At 43.2% G+C, this 17,387-nt stretch overlaps 1 pseudogene; it reads right to left on the reverse strand.

The window, feature by feature from the left end:
- Nucleotides 1-5,192: 5,192 nt before the first annotated feature.
- LOC117737896 lies at nucleotides 5,193-16,438 on the reverse strand (annotated as a pseudogene).
- Between the last annotated feature and the right edge of the window lie 949 nt (nucleotides 16,439-17,387).

A 17,387-nucleotide genomic window follows, 5' to 3' on the forward strand; every position in this document is an offset into this window, starting at 1 on the left:
AACTCTGCTTCCTCCCCGGAGTCGTTGTGACTTCACATCTCATAGGGTCCATTGGACCTGGAGGTGTCTGATGCCTGGTGAGCCGGCTTCCCACGTTGGCCCTGCTGATCCGCCCCGACCCCCTCCTCTCTACCTCCTTCTGTTTCATGGATTGGAGTTCCATTCATACATTGTCATATTCATGCAATGTGTTTATGTAACTTTGTAATGCTGTTCATTCTGTACACATGACATCTATTGCATCTGTCCATCTCGGGAGAGGGATCCTCCTCTGTTGCTCTCCTGAAGGTTTCTTCCCTTTTTTCCCTGTGAAAGGTTATTTTTGGGGAGTTTTTCCTGATCCGATGTTTGGTCCTGGGACAGGGATGTCGTATATGTACAGTACAATCTGTACATAGCCCTCTGAGGCAAATTTGTAATTTGTGATATTGGGCTATACAAAATAAACTGAATTGAATAGAACACAATTAGGGAGGTTTTAGTACAGATTAATTAGACAAAATGGGCATTTGAATTTTCTCATGTACCAAACCATATATTTCACCTACTACATATATTACTTATGGTGTTCAATACATCCAAATATAGCAGTCTTTGTTGATTAGAAGAAAACTGATTTTTTTTTTTAAATGCCAAAAGATAAGCAACATTTGTGACTTGTAAGAGTTCCGAGAGTCTCGAGCTACCTTGTGCCTGGAAGAAGAAGCTCCGAAGCCAGAGATATATAATAATCATTATTTAATCATAACAAACAAGAGTCATCTGTATACATACATGGTCCAGGCCCGGACGCGCTCACATGGCTTCGCTTCCACAGTCTCCTGACTTAGCCAGCAGTTTCTGTCTGGTGTCACCACGTAAGAGACCAAATTCACGTCTCACAATTAGTTTTATTCGCAGTCCATTCGCTGAGCTAAGCTCCCATTGGTTAGTGGAGGTATTCATGCAAATACCTTTCAGAGACACAGCATGCTACGCTGACCAGCGAATAAGACATAAGGTTCACACCTGAAGGTTAGTTCCATTGGCCACTTCAAAGAATGCCTCAAATCGATAAACTAGCGGGGGTCAAAGCTCACACTTCCGGTCAAGGACAGGAAGTTCCCCTTCAGAATAAAACCCTATTATCCTGCCTACAGAATAAAAGCAACATCTCAGGTTTCAATCGGCATCCCTTTAACTATTGTCTAAACAATAAAACATCCATTCATTCCCATGCATCATACAATGAATCTTTACATTTGTCATTAACAAACAGAATAATAAAACAGTGATCCTCTCTTATGCTTCATAATACATTCCTCAGAATATTCCTCAAATTAATGATCATATCTTTCTTTATGTATTAATTTAAAACATAACCTCTCTTATCTACATGTGCAAGTGTATATAAAATCCACTACAACTCAACAGACTCTAAAGCGATTCATGTTGCTGTGTTCTTTGGCTCATATCTCAGTGATGCTTTGGTGCAGAAGGATTTTATAACAATGTTTATAATTTGTGCTAAATCTTCTTGCTCTTTGCTATCTGGCTTTTTCTGATAGCACCGAGCTACGGGTTGCTCTTTCCAAAAACTGCTGTGTGGGCTGACTCCTGACAAAATGATAATTATGATATTTTACTAATTCTTTCACTCACCTAAGAACGTTGCACTAACTGCATTAAAGCAGGGTGAGGTAGTTTGTGTCTATTGTCTCTGCTGGGTTTCATTACCAAGGAACATGACTTAATGTCTGCCAAAAATTTTGTTTTTGCAATTTTTCCAGAGATAGATGAAGTTTAAACCCAGTTGAGTCCATGAGCTGAAAGACAGCACACAGTATGACTTTTCCAATTAGATTCATCAATGGCAATTTTTAGTTTGCACAAACCTTTTAACATATGGGCATTGTTTAGGTCTGTTCATCCTTTATACCTCAATGTTAACGCTGGTTCCCATATCCCATACCATGAGCTGTTGGGAGCTGCCCAGTATAACCATTCTACCGCCACATGGAGCTAGAAACTCCTCATTGCTCCAAATGAATAATTGGAACAATGAGCTGCTCAAGGGCATATGAGGTTGTTCACTCTTCCTGCCCGTATTTTCAAAGCTGGACTTGAAATTCAACCTTCCTAGAAGCGTCTTCACTTTGACCTTAAAGCTCTTCTCCCAGTTGACAGCTGATAATAAGTGACAGCTGTCAACATTTCAAATGTGGAGAAAGTCTCCTATGACCCGTCCACCGAGCCAAAGCACTGACAATGTGTGAGATGTTGGAAGTGATAGAATTTGTAAAAGTTTTAAATCTACTTTCTTCATACACCTAATTTGCTTTGAGAAATATGTATAGATATTGCAATTCCAAGGTCCACAGTGCACTGTAACCATTTTTTGTAATATGAACAGTATTTTACTGTGATATGTACAGTGAGACAGTGTGCAAGGTGTATGTAATGGTCTACCCTGTTCTGGTTGAAATAAGTCCTGAATTCACAGAGTACGAAAAAATACAAGAATCCCTGCTACCTCTGATCCGACCAGGTTGTACACCACAAACTGCTGCTGTTCACTGTAAACACAGTATAATATCATCATAATCAGCTAAACAGAGCATCTGGTAGCTTCAATTAGAGGAAAAGAATATCAATATAACTTTATTATTATTAGCAATGTTTTTTTAATTTAAAATTAGAAACACCTCTTAGATTATACTGTTTCTAATTGGCAGTACAACATCACCTTTAAGCTCTCTCCCCTGGTTGTGACCCATCGTCATAAATCCCATTATTGAATGTTTTTTACCAATAGGCTAAGATCAAACTAACTAGCTGCTGTGCCGGTTGATGTTGTGTCTGTTACAGGAGATTCAGTTTTCAATATGTAGCACCCCCTCTAGTAGATCCAAGTTATATATTTAAACGGGAGTGATGGTGTGTCTGGGTTCGTTTCTTAAGGTAGTGTTAAGTTAAAAAAAACTTGGGCAGAGAGAAAGTCCAAAATCCAATGATGTATAATGAAAAGTATTTAATGATAAAGATGATCAGCAACATGTATGGTCCTCGATCGAGGGGTATCCGAGAGGCCACAGGCTATAAGCAGCTACTCTGCTAACTAGTTAGCTGTCTGTCTTTCTGTGTGTTAAGTAACCTTCAGCCACTGGGCTTAACGCCTCTCAATTGGTTAGTATGGCATCATGCAATGCCTTTCAACAACACTGCATGCTACTGTCTAACCGCTTCACGGGGTGATGCTTCGCTAAAGTAAACAGTCCTACGCCGAAAATAGTTCCCCTACTTCCCCTAGCTTTTACACTTCCGGTGTTGCCCAACAAAATAATTCTGCCTGGAAACAGCTGTTTTTACGATCTTCTACAGAATGCCTCCATTTTAACTACGCCTCCCATAATCAATACATTTCATTCATACTTGAATCTTCTTACAGTTATAATAAACATACAGTGACTTTCTTCTATGTTTTCCTAAGAACCTCTCTAATATAGCTATGGCGTTATTTAATTACACCACACTAGTTTAAATGACTGACCACATTAGCGGTTAAAAGGACTGGCCACAGACAACAGCTTTCTGAAATGAGTTTACTGACTAAATAATATTTACCTTTTCGGGGGACAATAATACAAACAACACAAAACAAACTTCTCCAAACTAAAAACCAGGACTTTCAAAACTAATCCTTAACACTCTAATAAATAGATAAAGTGTTGGTGAGTACATTATCTTTTTAAATGCCTCTGTGCAGGATTGATCCCACCTGTCCCCAAAGGTTTCCCTCACTTGCTAGTAGGTCTTATCTGGTACCATGGCTGTGTTTTTCTTCTTTTGGGTAGGGGGATAACCCCTGCAGAGTTTGTGAAGAGGTCAGACTATGATGGAGTAGTTATTTATGAAGCGGCGGTAGTATCCACAGAATCCTAAGAACGACTGCAAAGATTTAAGATTAGTGGGTTGTTCCCAGAGGGCTTCAGCTTTGGAAGGGTCTGTGGCCATTCCATTCTTCGACACAATGTGTCCCACACGTAAGTTACTTGTGGCCGACAGAACCGGCATTTGTCTATCGACAACTTTAGCCCAGCCTCTCCAAGTCTATCACCTTGAGTCTTTGTTCGTGCTCATTCAGGGTTTTCCTGAATACAATCAGATCTTTTCCCACAGGGCTACAAATGCAAACACATGGATGGTGACCAGGGAAGGAAAGGTCATAATCCAGCCGCAAGACCTGACACATTTTTCTCCAGCATCAGCTGTCCTTTTTGGCTGCTACTATGTGACTTATGTGCATTACCAGCAAGAGGCAACCATTATGCTGAGGTTTATTCAGAAGTTTGTATAAAAAAATAACTCTGATCGTTATATTACTGTGTTGTTTGTATCTTGTCAAAATAATAGTAAATTGATGCATTTATATATTTTTTGTTTTATATTTTGGCCAACACTTTTAGATTGATTTCATACCTTCCAACGGTTTTAGTTAGATTCAGTATGCTTTGAGAATCAATTCAGACCTATTGGGTACAAATTCCACCCCAGTAAGCGTTTAAGTATATTTTTTAGCTGTTACAAAACAGTTTATGTAGCAGCAACTGTTTGAAAGAAACATAATTAAAGGACATCTTGATGTTTTTATCTTTTCTTCACTTTAATAACTGTCTTGTTAGTCGAGAGGCAGCTTGTTACCGAGTACTCTGATACAGAGAGCAGTTGTGAACATTGTAAAACAGATAAAAACATGTTAAACATGTTGCAACATTAATTCCCAATATAACGGGAAGAAATGCAGCTAAAAGCTAATAATAAACGTTTTTACCAAAACAAAACACAATTTAAAAACCAAGCAACTAAACACTGCACACTGAGCACAAAAGCTATTGCAAATTCGTGCTACCTACTCAAGCAATGTGATTATTACACCCGAGACTCCTTAGTCTCCAACAGTTAAAATCATATCATTCTACGACCAAAACTCACTGAACTAGCTGAATACATGTTAGAAAATTCTTTTTTAGCACCTAAATAATGTAGAAACCAAAATTATAGCTGAGCTAATCGAGAGCCAAAGGAAGATAGACCATCTATTCGGCTTTATTTTGTTGACGGACCTCGTGGCAGAGGGAGCTCTCCTAAAGAACACAACATTTCCCCAACTGAGAATCATCCTTGACGGCACTTAATGCCATCAGAGTCACTGGTCAGCCGGAAGTCTGGCAAGACAATCAAAAGAAAAAGCAACAGCCTAAATCCCCATGTGGCATCACTTACCAGAGAGCTTGTGGATTTGGACTGACAAAATTACTGACACGCAACCATAGACTGTATAGAAGTGGACGTAGTCACGGATACTGTGGCAGCGGGGTGTGGTTGGGCTCCACTGCAAAGTGGTTGGTGCGGGGTTGTTGTTCAGGGAACGGTGCCGGGCCAAGGTCTCATCAGCCCCAGCTAGGGTTAATTTGTGTGTGTGTGTGTCTGTCCCCAAAAGGAGCGAGAGGTTGCATACAGCTGTTTGTGTGTCCTATGCAAATAAAAGGTTTTTTGAACCCAAATATTAAGTGTTGCTGCCTCTGTTCAGTCCGAGACTCACAGGATATTGTGGAAAGCCATTATAGTCACCCATTGGTTTGTGACTGCTGTTACGAAGCCTTGAGTTTGGCGATTTTGCTGTTGCCATCTTCGATTACTGGCATCGCCATCTTAACCATATTTGGACTGCGGAGGAGTGACGTAGAGACGCCATATACTTCTCTGGTAGAGACATGTCAATCACCTTGTAGCCCCGCCCTAAAGCATACCCTGCTTTATCAAATCTACTAAATCACAGCATATGTTAGAAATTACTGGGATGTTCTGGACCTTTGCATGGGGAAACTCTCTAACTGGACCTCTTTGTTATTTTATTTTAATTGAATAGCCCTGCTGTATGCCATCAAGGAACTTCTTGCAGGGCATTTGGAGGGACTTTCCTTGAAGTTAACACTGGTCTGAAGGTCGCTGTGCGCATTCTCAAGTTAGGAATAGCAGGTGATATTTATTATCACATTTTACCTAATTTTTCAATTCAATTCAATTTTCAATTCAATTAAATTCAATTCAGTTTATTTTGTATAGCCCAATAACACAAATTCCAAATTTGCCTCAGAGGGCTTTACAATCTGTACACATACGACATCCCTGTCACAGGACCTCACATCGGATCAGAAAAAACTCCCCAAAAATAACCTTTCACAGGGGAAAAAAGGGAAGAAACCTTCAGGAGAGCAACAGATGAGGATCCCTCTCCCCGGATGGACAGCTACAATAGATGTCATGTGTTCAGAATGAACAGCATTTACAAAGTTACATAAACACATTACATGAATATGACAATGTATGAATGGAACTCCAATCCATGAAACAGAAGGAGGTAGAGAGGAGGGGGGGCGGGGCGCATCAGCAGGGCCAACGCGGAAGACCGGTTCACCAAGCATCAGACACCTCCAGGTCCAATGGACCCTATGAGACGTGAAGTCACAACGACTCCGGGGAGGAAGCAGAGTTAATAAGGTGCAATGCCATCCATCCATCCATTATCACCCGCTTATCCGGGGTCGGGTCGCGGTGGCAGCAGGTTCAGCAGGCCGACCCAGGCTTCCCTCTCACCCGCAGCACTTTCCAGCTCATTCTGGGGGATCCCGAGGCGTTCCAAGGCCAGCCGGGAGATATAATCCCTCCAGCATGTCCTCGGTCTTCCCCGGGGCCTCCTACCAGTTGGACGTGCCCGGAAAACCTCTAATGGGAGGCGTCCAGGAGGCATCCTAACTAGATGCCCGAACCACCTCAGCTGACTCCTTTCGACACGAAGGAGCAGCGACTCGACTCCAAGCTCCCCCCTGATGTCCGAGCTCCTTACCCTATCTCTAAGGCTGAGCCCGGCCACCCTACGGAGGAAGCTCATTTCGGCCGCTTGTATCCGAGATCTCGTTCTTTCGGTCACGACCCAGAGTTCGTGACCATAGGTGAGGGTTGGAACGTAGACCGACCAGTAAATGGAGAGCTTTGCCTTCCGGCTCAGCTCCCTCTTCACTAAGACGGACCGGTACAGCGCCTGTTTTACTGCTGCAGCCGCACCGATCCGCCTATCGATCTCCCGCTCCACCTTACCCTCACTCGTGAACAAGACCCCGAGATACTTGAACTCCTTCGCTTGGGGTAGGCAGTTTGCCCCCACCTGGAGGGAGCAATCCGCCGGTTTCCGGCAGAGCACCATGGCCTCAGATTTGGAGGTGCTAACTCTCATCCCTGCCGCTTCGCACTCGGCTGCAAAACGCCCCAGTGAATGCTGGAGGTCACGGTCCGAGGAGGCAAACAGGACCACATCATCCGCAAACAGCAGAGAGGCGATCCCGAGACTCCCGAACCGGATCCTCTCCGCCCCCTGGCTGCGCCTAGATATCCTGTCCATGAAGGTCACGAACAGGACCGGTGATAAAGGGCAGCCCTGGCGGAGGCCAACACCCACCGGGAACGTGTCTGACTTACTACCGAGGAGACGAACACAGCTCCTACTGCAGGCATACAGAGACCGGATGGCCCGTGCCAACGGGTCCGGCACCCCATACTCCCGCAGTACTGGAGAGATGTAAATTCATCAATAAGGAGAAAGAGAAGATAGGTGCTCAGTGTATCCTAAAACATCCCCCAGCAGCCTATAAGCCTATAGCAGCATATCAAGGGGCTCGACCAGGGCAAACCTGATTCAGCCCTAACTATAAGCACTATCAAACAGGAAAGTCTTAAGTCTATTCTTGAATGAGGTGACTGTGTCTGCCTCCCGGACTGAAAGTGGAAGCTTGTTCCATAAAAGAGGAGCTTGATAACTGAAGGCTCTGGCTCCCATCCTACTTTGTAGGACTCTAGGAACCATGAGTAGCCCCGCATTTAGTGAGAGCAGCTCTCTAGTGGGGCAATATGGTACTACAAGCTCCTTAAGATATCAATCCTCACCAATCAAGGCTTTGTAGGTGAGGAAAATAATTTTAAATGTGATTCTTGATTTTACAGGGAGCCAGTGCAGAGCAGCTAATAGCTAATTATCTCTTTTCTTAGTTTTTGTGAGCTGCAGCATTCTGGATTAACTGGGGGGACTCATTAGATAAGGCTGATAATAAGGTGTGCCTTTGATTTTTTAAATCCAGTTTATTTATTTTTTTTGTATAGCCCAATAATAAATGTTACATAGATGAAAAAATGCAGTTCTTGAGAGTTAAAGCACAAGTCCCGGTCAAAGATAACACCAAGATTCTCTATAGTGGTGTTGAATGCCAGGGCAATGCCATCTACAGAAACCACATCACCAGATAATTGATCTCTGAGGTGTTCTGGGCCGAGTAAAATAACTTCAGTTTTGTCTGAGTTTAACATCAGGAAGTTGCAGGTCATCCATGTTTTTATGTCTTTAAGACATTCTTGAATTTTAGCGAGCTTGTTGGTCTCTTCTGGCTTGATTGATTTAATTGAGTATCATCTGCGTAACAATCAAAGTTTATGGAGTGTTTCGTGATAATGTTGCCCAAAGGAAGCATATATAAGGTAAATGAAATTGGTCCAAGCACAGAACCTTGTAGAACTCCGTGATTAACGTTGGTGGTCATCGAGGCTTCATCGTTTACGAATACAAATTGAGATCGATCTGATGAATGGGATTTAAACCAACTTAGTGCAGTACCTGAAATGCCAATCGTCTGATCCAGTCTCTGTAATAGGATGTCATGGTCAATGGTTTCGAACGCAGCACTAAGGTCTAAGAAGACCAGTACAGAGATGAGTCCATTATCTGATGCAATTAGGAGGTCATTTGTAATTTTCACCAGTACTGTCTCTGTGCTGTGGTGTTTTCTAAATCCTGACTGAAATTCCTCAAAAAAACTAATGATATAGAAAGTCCCACAACTGATTTGCGACCACTTTCTCAAGGATCTTAGAGAGGAAGAGAAGGTTAGAGATTGGTCTGTAGTTAGCCAACACCTCTGGATCAAGAGTGGGCTTCTTCAGGAGAGGTTTAATTACAGCTACTTTGAAGGAATGTGGTACATGGCCTGTTAGCAAAGACACATTAACAATATCCAACAGAGAGGTGCCAATTAAAGGCAACGCGTCTTTAAGCAGCCTTGTTGGGATGGGGTCTAAGAGACAGGTAGACGGTTTAGAAGTAGAAACTGTTGAGGACAATTGGTCTAGGTTAATGGGATAAAAGCCATCCAAATATACAGCCGTTTCCAAGGCCACTCCTCTTGATGACAGATCGGCACTGGATGAGGGCAAGAGATCATCAATCTTGCCTCTAATAGTTTAAATCTTTTCATTAAAGAAGTTCATGAAGTCATTACTACTGAGGTCTATAGGAATACACGGCTCCACAGAGCTGTGACTCTCTGTCAGCCTGGCTACAGTGCTAAAGAGAAACCTGGGGTTGTTCTTATTTTTCTCTATTAGTGATGAGTAATAGGCTTCTCTGGCATTACGGAGGACCTTATATGTTTTAAGACCATCTCGCCAAACTAAGCGTGATACTTCCAAATTGGTGGAGCGCCATATGCTTTCAAGTTTTCGTGATGTTTTCGTGATGTTTGCTTTAGTTTGCGCGTCCGAGGATTATACCAGGGAGCCTGGGATGGACTAAAGTTAGCATAGGAGTCCTCCTTAGTATAAACTCAACAGTTATGAGGTAATGGTCTGACAGAAGAGGGTTCTGTGGAAAGACCACCAAATGCTCAATGTCGAGGCCACATGCAAGAACAAGGTCGAGAGTGTGGCCAAAGCAGTGAGTGGGTTTCTGTGCTCTCTGATATAAGCCAATCATGTCCAACAATGAGAGAAATGCAGCACTAAAGCAATAAGTATCAACATCCACGTGAATATAAATAATATAAACAATAATAACCTTATCAGTTTTAAGGACTAAACTTGATAGAAACTTTGAAAATACAGATAGAAATTCCGAATATGGACCTGGTGGCCGATACAGTATGACAAATAAAATTGGCTATAATGTTTTCCAGGTTGGATATGAAAGACTAAGAACAAGGCTTTCAAATGAGTTGTAGTAATTTAGGATTCATTAATAGCCTTGAGTCAAAGATGGCTGCTACTCCACCTCCTCGGCCGATGCCTCAAGGAATGTGAGTATTAATATGACTTGGAGTTGATTAATTTAGGCGGACATATTCTTCATGACTCAGACAGGTTTCAGTAAGACATAATAAATCAATGTGATTATCTGATATTAAATTATTTACTAATACAGCTTTAGATGACAGAGATATAATCTTTAGAAGTCCACATTTAATTCTCCTGTTTTGTTGGACTTCTGAAATAGTGGTGTTAACCTTTATACGGTTATTTTGTATGAGTCTATAGAGTTATGGGTGGGTAACCCAGGGGTATCCTGATGCAGCTGACAGGCCAGAAGGGCTGCAGCTGCGGTGGTCACGGATGCTAAAACTCGGGCATGGGAGGAGTTAAGGGAGGCCATGGAGAAGGACTTTCGGTTGCCCTCAAGCCATGGAGAAGGACTTTCGGTTGCCCTCAAAGAGGTTCTGGCAAACCATCCAACGGCTCAGGAAGGGAAAGCAGGACCTACCTCAGGCTGTTCTCAGCAGGGAGGGGGAAGCTGCGAGTGAGGGGAATGCCAATGTTAGGCAATACAATCTAGGTAATGAGGCAATCAATTCTGCTTGAGAAAGACAGAGCTGAGGGCCTCTTCAACCACAGCTGGAGAAAGAAAGAGAAAAAAGGTACAGCGCCTTATGTCAATGTTACCTCATTTGATGGGTGGTGGCTTGTCAGGAAGAGGTGGTGAAAAGAAACAAAGGAAGAGATGAAGGAGGTGACAAGCAAGGAGAGACCTACATTTGAAAAGTCAACATAAGAGGAGAGGAAAAAAATAGCCAGATGGATCCACATTCATTCTTGACTGCGTGAGTAGTCAATTTTCAGATTCCTGGTGAAGCTGGAGTGATGCAGCACAGTGAGCTAGATTCAAACATGGGTAAACCTCTATTCCTAGTATATGGGTCAGACTGTCTAATGATGCATTTGATTTCCAGAAGTGGAAAAGAACATAATTTCCCCATAAACCGTCCACGACCAGGTTCCACTTTTGGAGAGCTTCAGAAAGACCTGGAATTAGAAGGTACAATTGTTTCAAAGAAAACAATATGTAATGCATTCTACCGCCGTGGCCTGTATGCACGCTCACTACCAAGACTCCACTTCTGATGAACAATGCACTCTGCCCCCTGGTACACTGACCAACTTCGCCAACTCAAAGTGCTGGGCCGTCAACTGGAACGTTTTGCCAACAAAACTGGACTCACTGTTCACCTTGATGCCTTCAAACTCCAACGACATTATAAAGATGCCCTCAACACCGCTCGCTCCTCTCACTACTCATCCAATTTGGATCCGCTTTTCTCTCTTATCCTTTTTCAATGACAAAATCATCACAATTCACAACCAGCTTTGTTACCCCCTCCCCCTCTGCTACCACCCCCCAGCCCTCAACATGATCCTCTCTTACTTCCAATCCATTCACTCTCATCCTTCGGTTTAATCACTGAAACGGACCTCTCCTCCATAGTCTCCAGCATGAAGACCTTCACATGTGCCCTTGACCCCCCTGCCATCTTCCTTAGTCAAGGCCTGCCTCCCCTCACTCCTCTCTCATCACAAACATCATCAACTCCATATTGTCCTCTGGTCTCTTCTGTGCTTGGTCCCCTCCTCTTCATCATTTACATCCTTCCCCTTGGACAAATCATCTGTAGTCATGGTCTTGACTTTCACTGTTACGCTGACGACACCCAACTTTACTTCTCCTCCAAGAACATCACCTCAGTCACCCACTCCACTCTCACTACCTGCCTCACTGATATAAAATGATGGATGTAACAGAACTTTCTGAAACTCAACTGCAATAAATCTGAAATACTCATCATCGGTCCCAACTCCCTTACCTGCTCAGCCCAGACCTTCTCTCTCGATATTGATGGCTCCATCGTCACACCCTCCACCCAGGTCCGCAACCTCGGTATCGTCCTTGACCCCACCCTCTCTTTCCTACCCCACACCAACCACATCACCAAAACTGTCTTCTTTCATCTCAGAAACATTACACGCCTCCGGCCCTCCCTGTTCTCTGCCACCACTGAAATTCTTATACCTCCAGACTTGACTACTGCAACAGCATCCTCTTCGGCTCTCCCAACAAAATTCTCAAAAAATTCAGTATGTTCAGAACTCTGCTGCTCGACTGCTCACCTCCACCCATCGCTATGAACACATCACCCCAGGATTGACTTTAAAATACTACTCACCACCTACAAAGTCCTAAACAACATGGCCCCTCCCTACCTTTCAGACCTATTCCCCCTCCAAGCCCCAACCCGTTGCCTCAGGTCCGCCGGTGCAAACATCAGGACCAAGGGGTAACAGGGCCCCTGTGTGTTTCCCCGCTGGTCTGTCTGTCTGTCTGTCTGCCCCCCCCCCCCCCTGATTGTTTCCACGTGTGCCCTTACCCTGTGTATATATTGTCTGGGTCTCCCTTTGTCCTGTGCCAGTTCGTCTTGTTCTTTGTGCCAGAGAACCAGCGTAATGCCATTTGCCAAGTCTTGTTATTTTGCTACTTTGTAGGGTGGGCGGATGAAGCCTTGTGAAGCGTTGAGGCTTTCTTCCTATTTGTACCGAAAATGATTCGAAGCTTCGGGGCTTTTCTTTGTGTTCGTGATGGGATTCGATCCAGCCCACTCAGAACGGAAAAGTTGAACATGCGTATGTGTTACCCACTAGGCTAGAGAGGAACACTTGCAATATGGACTTTTTTTGTATATTATTAAGGCCTTAAAGGTATATGCCAACAGATACTGCTGAACGCAGTTTTCCTCCAATACTCGCCATAACTCACAATTCTCTCTATTGATCTCCTCTCTCAAACCCCATATTGTTGATTGACACTCAGTATGGAGCAGAGTTATATTTGCAACGCTTTTGGTGTGAACGCATTAGGCACCAAAACGTTCAAACTGTGCAACGTGTCAAACCAATGAAACGCTTCGTGAAGCACCAGTGACATTCAAAGCTTCGGACGACATCAGTCACGTGACCGTTGTCATTTGATACAAGCTCCGACACTTGGGAGTCGACACACGGCGGTTCAGTAGACTGACTCAAGCTTCGGAGCTCTGGTATCGTAACATCTCTACTACTTTGTTCATATTTGTTTACTGTTTGTTTTTCCAGTTTAATAAACTCTGATTTTTTGTTGAAACTTTGACTCACGAGTCGCGCATTTGGGTTCACATCCCTTGTTCGGTCGTGACAAACATGCACAGTGCTATACTGTTATTTACAATAATGGACATACAGTACCACATGTTAGAATCCTTAAGATGACCGTGATCCCATTAAATGGCACTACTCGCGCCATGGTAACAAAAAATTACAGTTAAAATGACTGAATTTGGCGATGTTTGCATGAAACATTATTATTAGACAAAGCACCATAAATAACATACTGTACATAGTTAACTTTGGCCTTTTGCTTTAATACATTGTCTAAGAATCAATTGTGCAAATCAAGTGCTTTTGTTTAAGCTATTCAAACAGCTTCAAAAGTTACAGGAATGTTATCCTAGGCGAATGTTAGCTGGCAAAGTTAGCTTTATGTGTGTGTTATTTACTGGATTCATCATAGTTTAATCATTAAACTATGTAATGTAATACATGCTGTGTTATAAAGAATCACTTAGTGGTCACTAATTATAAAAGTCTGTCCCTGCAACCCTCTTCTTTGTCAGTTGATGGCAAGTTATCAAGACAGTTCTCGATTGTTTTTACAGAAAGTGCATAGATGGAGTCGGATTCAATTGGCTTTAAAAATGCTGCAGTGAAACACTTCATTGTTCAAAGATGGATCCATCCACAAAATCCTGTAACAATGAAACAATCGCTGCACACGTTCCAAGAGGCTGGAACTCTGAATCTTTGTTAAATCAGGTGAGAAAAAAAGTTTAGTTAAATGAGCTGGAAACCGTATGTACAATAACTTTTTGAGACTTCACTGTCCTCAATACAGATGGCTGAGTCATGTAGTTCTGCTGGAAGATTGTTGTCTTCTTTTTGGTGTTAAACAATTGTTTTTATAACTGTAACACTGATTCATTTTGGGTGAAGTAAAGGCCTTTCAGTTTAACAACTCCTTTTTAAACCCTGACTCTGCATCGAGGGCTTAATATTATTTCCAAGCAGGTCAAGGATGCAAGATCATCTCATTTTGTTCTTCCACAATTCTGGAGTCCTTTTTAATGTAATTGCTTCTGTCACCAGGCACCCTGAAGCAATAACAAAGAAGGCTGCTTCCCTGAAAAATGTAAGCAGTGCCTGAATGATTTAGTAAAGGAGGTGGAGAATATCAAGCTGCAGATTTCCCTTCTGCTCCTGCCCTCTGTGTCCTCCCTCAACACTTTGCAGTACTTTGATGTTTACAATCATTACTCTTCAGGCATGAAACTATTTTTCATATAAAAAACATCTTTCCTATAATATCAAGATACTAAATACATCCTAGTGTAGTGGACTCTGCTTGGAGGAGATAATTCACAGGACTTGTGGGATGGCTTACGATATGAGTGACAGTGTTCCTTTAAAAGCAGGTATCGTAACCTTGGGAACGCAATGGCGTTGGGGGGGTTAAAGGTGACGGGATGTCAGTGTCAAGAGAGAAAATGTTTGAGAGAGTGGAATAAACAGCAGCCAAAAAGTTAACCTGCTTTCATTCCTGCGTTCCTTACATTGGTGACAGTGACAAGTTTGAGTCTCGGGCAGGCACCAAAGAGGGCAACACACACACACAAACGTGAGGGCAGTAACAGTTTTTATTAATTTCGGTTACGTTTCTGCTAGCAAACGATCCAGGCATCCGCTACCCGCTCTCCTTCCTCCTCTCCAGCTACTCCTGCTCTTATATGGAAGACAAACACACACACAATTGATCCCAGCTGAGGCTGATTTACACATCACAACACCGTTCCCTGAACCACACCCCCGCTCCACCCACTCTGCGGCTGAGCCTAAACACACCCCACTGCCACAGTGACCCTGACTCTACTGGACGGATCCAGAGACGAGCATGGCTACGCACACAGTTTTGCTCTTAGAGCTGGCAGAGTGGTGAGCATCCTCAAGATTCCCCCGCTCAGTACCCTACTCTGAAATACCACCTGTTGAAGGCTATTGGATTGACGGATTCCGAGCGGGCACGCCGGCTGCCTCGGCGACAAGCTGTAAGATCTGATGGATAAAATGCTAGCTCTCCTTGGTAAGTCGGATTTTCTGTTTGTTGAACTGTTTCTGAAGCAGCTGCCTTTGCAGGTGCGGACCGCTTTGGCAACACCAGCATTACGGATTGTCGGGAGTTGGCCAAGGCGTTTCTGGCCGGCCAACAACACTGCGCAGCCGGGCTGAAGCCGTCCCAAGCCGTGGCATGGCTACTGACAGAGATAGTGGTTGTTGCGGTAGCAGAAGCGAGTCAACGACAGGGATCCGCCGGCCTGGGATTTTACCACACAAACTTGGGTGCCGTGCCACACGTATTTTTCGCAGCTCCAGCTAAACCAAGCTAATTGTGTGATATTCTTTAGTGCAAGTGGCTGTTGGCTTACACATTTAAAAACACTTGAATATCTCCTTTTAGCAATTTATCGCTCAAATCCAACAGTCTTTTTACATTGTTTAGTTCTGCTAAAACATTAGCTACCGTACTTTAATTAGCAGCTACTTGACTCCCTCTCCTGTCTCTTGCTCAGTGTGTTACTTGTATATCTATCCCTCTGCCTAATCCTTAACTTAAATTAAACTGCAACTCATTTGAAAGCCTTGTTCTTAGTCTTTCACATCTAATCTAGAATACATTACAATAAATTATATTTGTTATAGTATACAGAGCACCAGGTCTGTATTCAGAATTTCTATCAGAATTTTCAGAGTTTTTAATCAAGTTTAGTCCTTTTAAAACTGATAAGGTTATTATTGTAGGATATATTTTAATGTGGATGGTGATAATGATAGCCTTAGTACTGCATTTATGTCAAACCCACTCACTGCTTTAACCACACCCTTGACCTTGTTCTTGCATATGGCATTAACATGGACCATTTAGTAGTCTTTCCACAGAACCCTCTTTTTTTAGACCATTACCTCATAACTTTTGAGTTTATACTCCCAGAGTGTACACCGTTAGTCAAAAGATGACAGAGATATAATATAGGAGTCCACTTTTAATTATCCTGTTTTGTTGCACTGTTGCAGTAGTGATGTTAACCTGTATGAGGTTATTTTGTATGACTCCTCTTCTGGTTACTTTTGATTTAATTAATTTAAGTGGCCGTGGGACAGACACAGTCTCTATAGAGTTAAGGTTAAGGGTGGGTAACTGCTCGGATGGAAGTGCAGAGAAGGGTGGAAGACTACAACTCTGCTTCTGCTTCCTGATCTGATCTTGGTGGTGCTCAGTGGGCTTCTGTTTAGACCTACTATTCCTTCGAACAGTTACCCGGCCATTCGGTTGAGCGAGGGCTGCCGGGGGAAAGCTAGCAGAACTTACGGCTAGCTGGTCCGCACCAGCTATGGGAGGGGGCGGGCTAACTAACGTAGCTAACATCTTAGCTTCGATGGTGCGGAACCGTGCATCTAACCCACTTAGAACTGCCTCCAACCTAGCAAATGAACTACACTTGTTGCATGTACCGTTATCATTAAGGGAGGGAGCGGAATAGCTATACATGAGACACTCTGAGCAAGAGAGAACGGGAGGGGGAGGGGAGGAATTCTTGTTGTTCTGAGTTTGGACTCATGGTTTAATGCACATATTGTAAGTCGATTTGGATAAAAGCGTCAGCTAAATGACATGTAATGTTATGTAATAATGTAATGTAATGTAAAGACATCGCAAGCTGCTAAGAGTTCATTCCCTCTTGCTGCCATTGACCTGCACATCTGCAACTTATCCACTCAACAAGTGCCACAGTTGATATACCCCAGCTCTTCACTCCAGTCAACGCCAGATCGTCAGTCCTTACGTGGTACTAATTCTACGGCCAAACTAGGGTCCCAGCAATTGTTTTCTTCTAACTTTCTGCCCCTCCCTGGATCCCCTGTGGCCTGCCTTGAAGACCCAACCTACTACCAGCCTGCCTCCCGATTCTCTCTGCCTGCTCAACATCGCCAGCCTGCCACTCGGCACACAGGGCTTGACCGCCTGTCAAGCCCTCATTCAACGCCAACTATATAATTCCTGTTTTTTTTCAATAAACTGAACTATTCCTGCGGTCTGTATTCTGCTCTATATTAACATGACA

This window comes from Cyclopterus lumpus, chromosome 10, assembly GCF_009769545.1.
Source record: "Cyclopterus lumpus isolate fCycLum1 chromosome 10, fCycLum1.pri, whole genome shotgun sequence".
Lineage (NCBI taxonomy): Eukaryota > Metazoa > Chordata > Actinopteri > Perciformes > Cyclopteridae > Cyclopterus > Cyclopterus lumpus.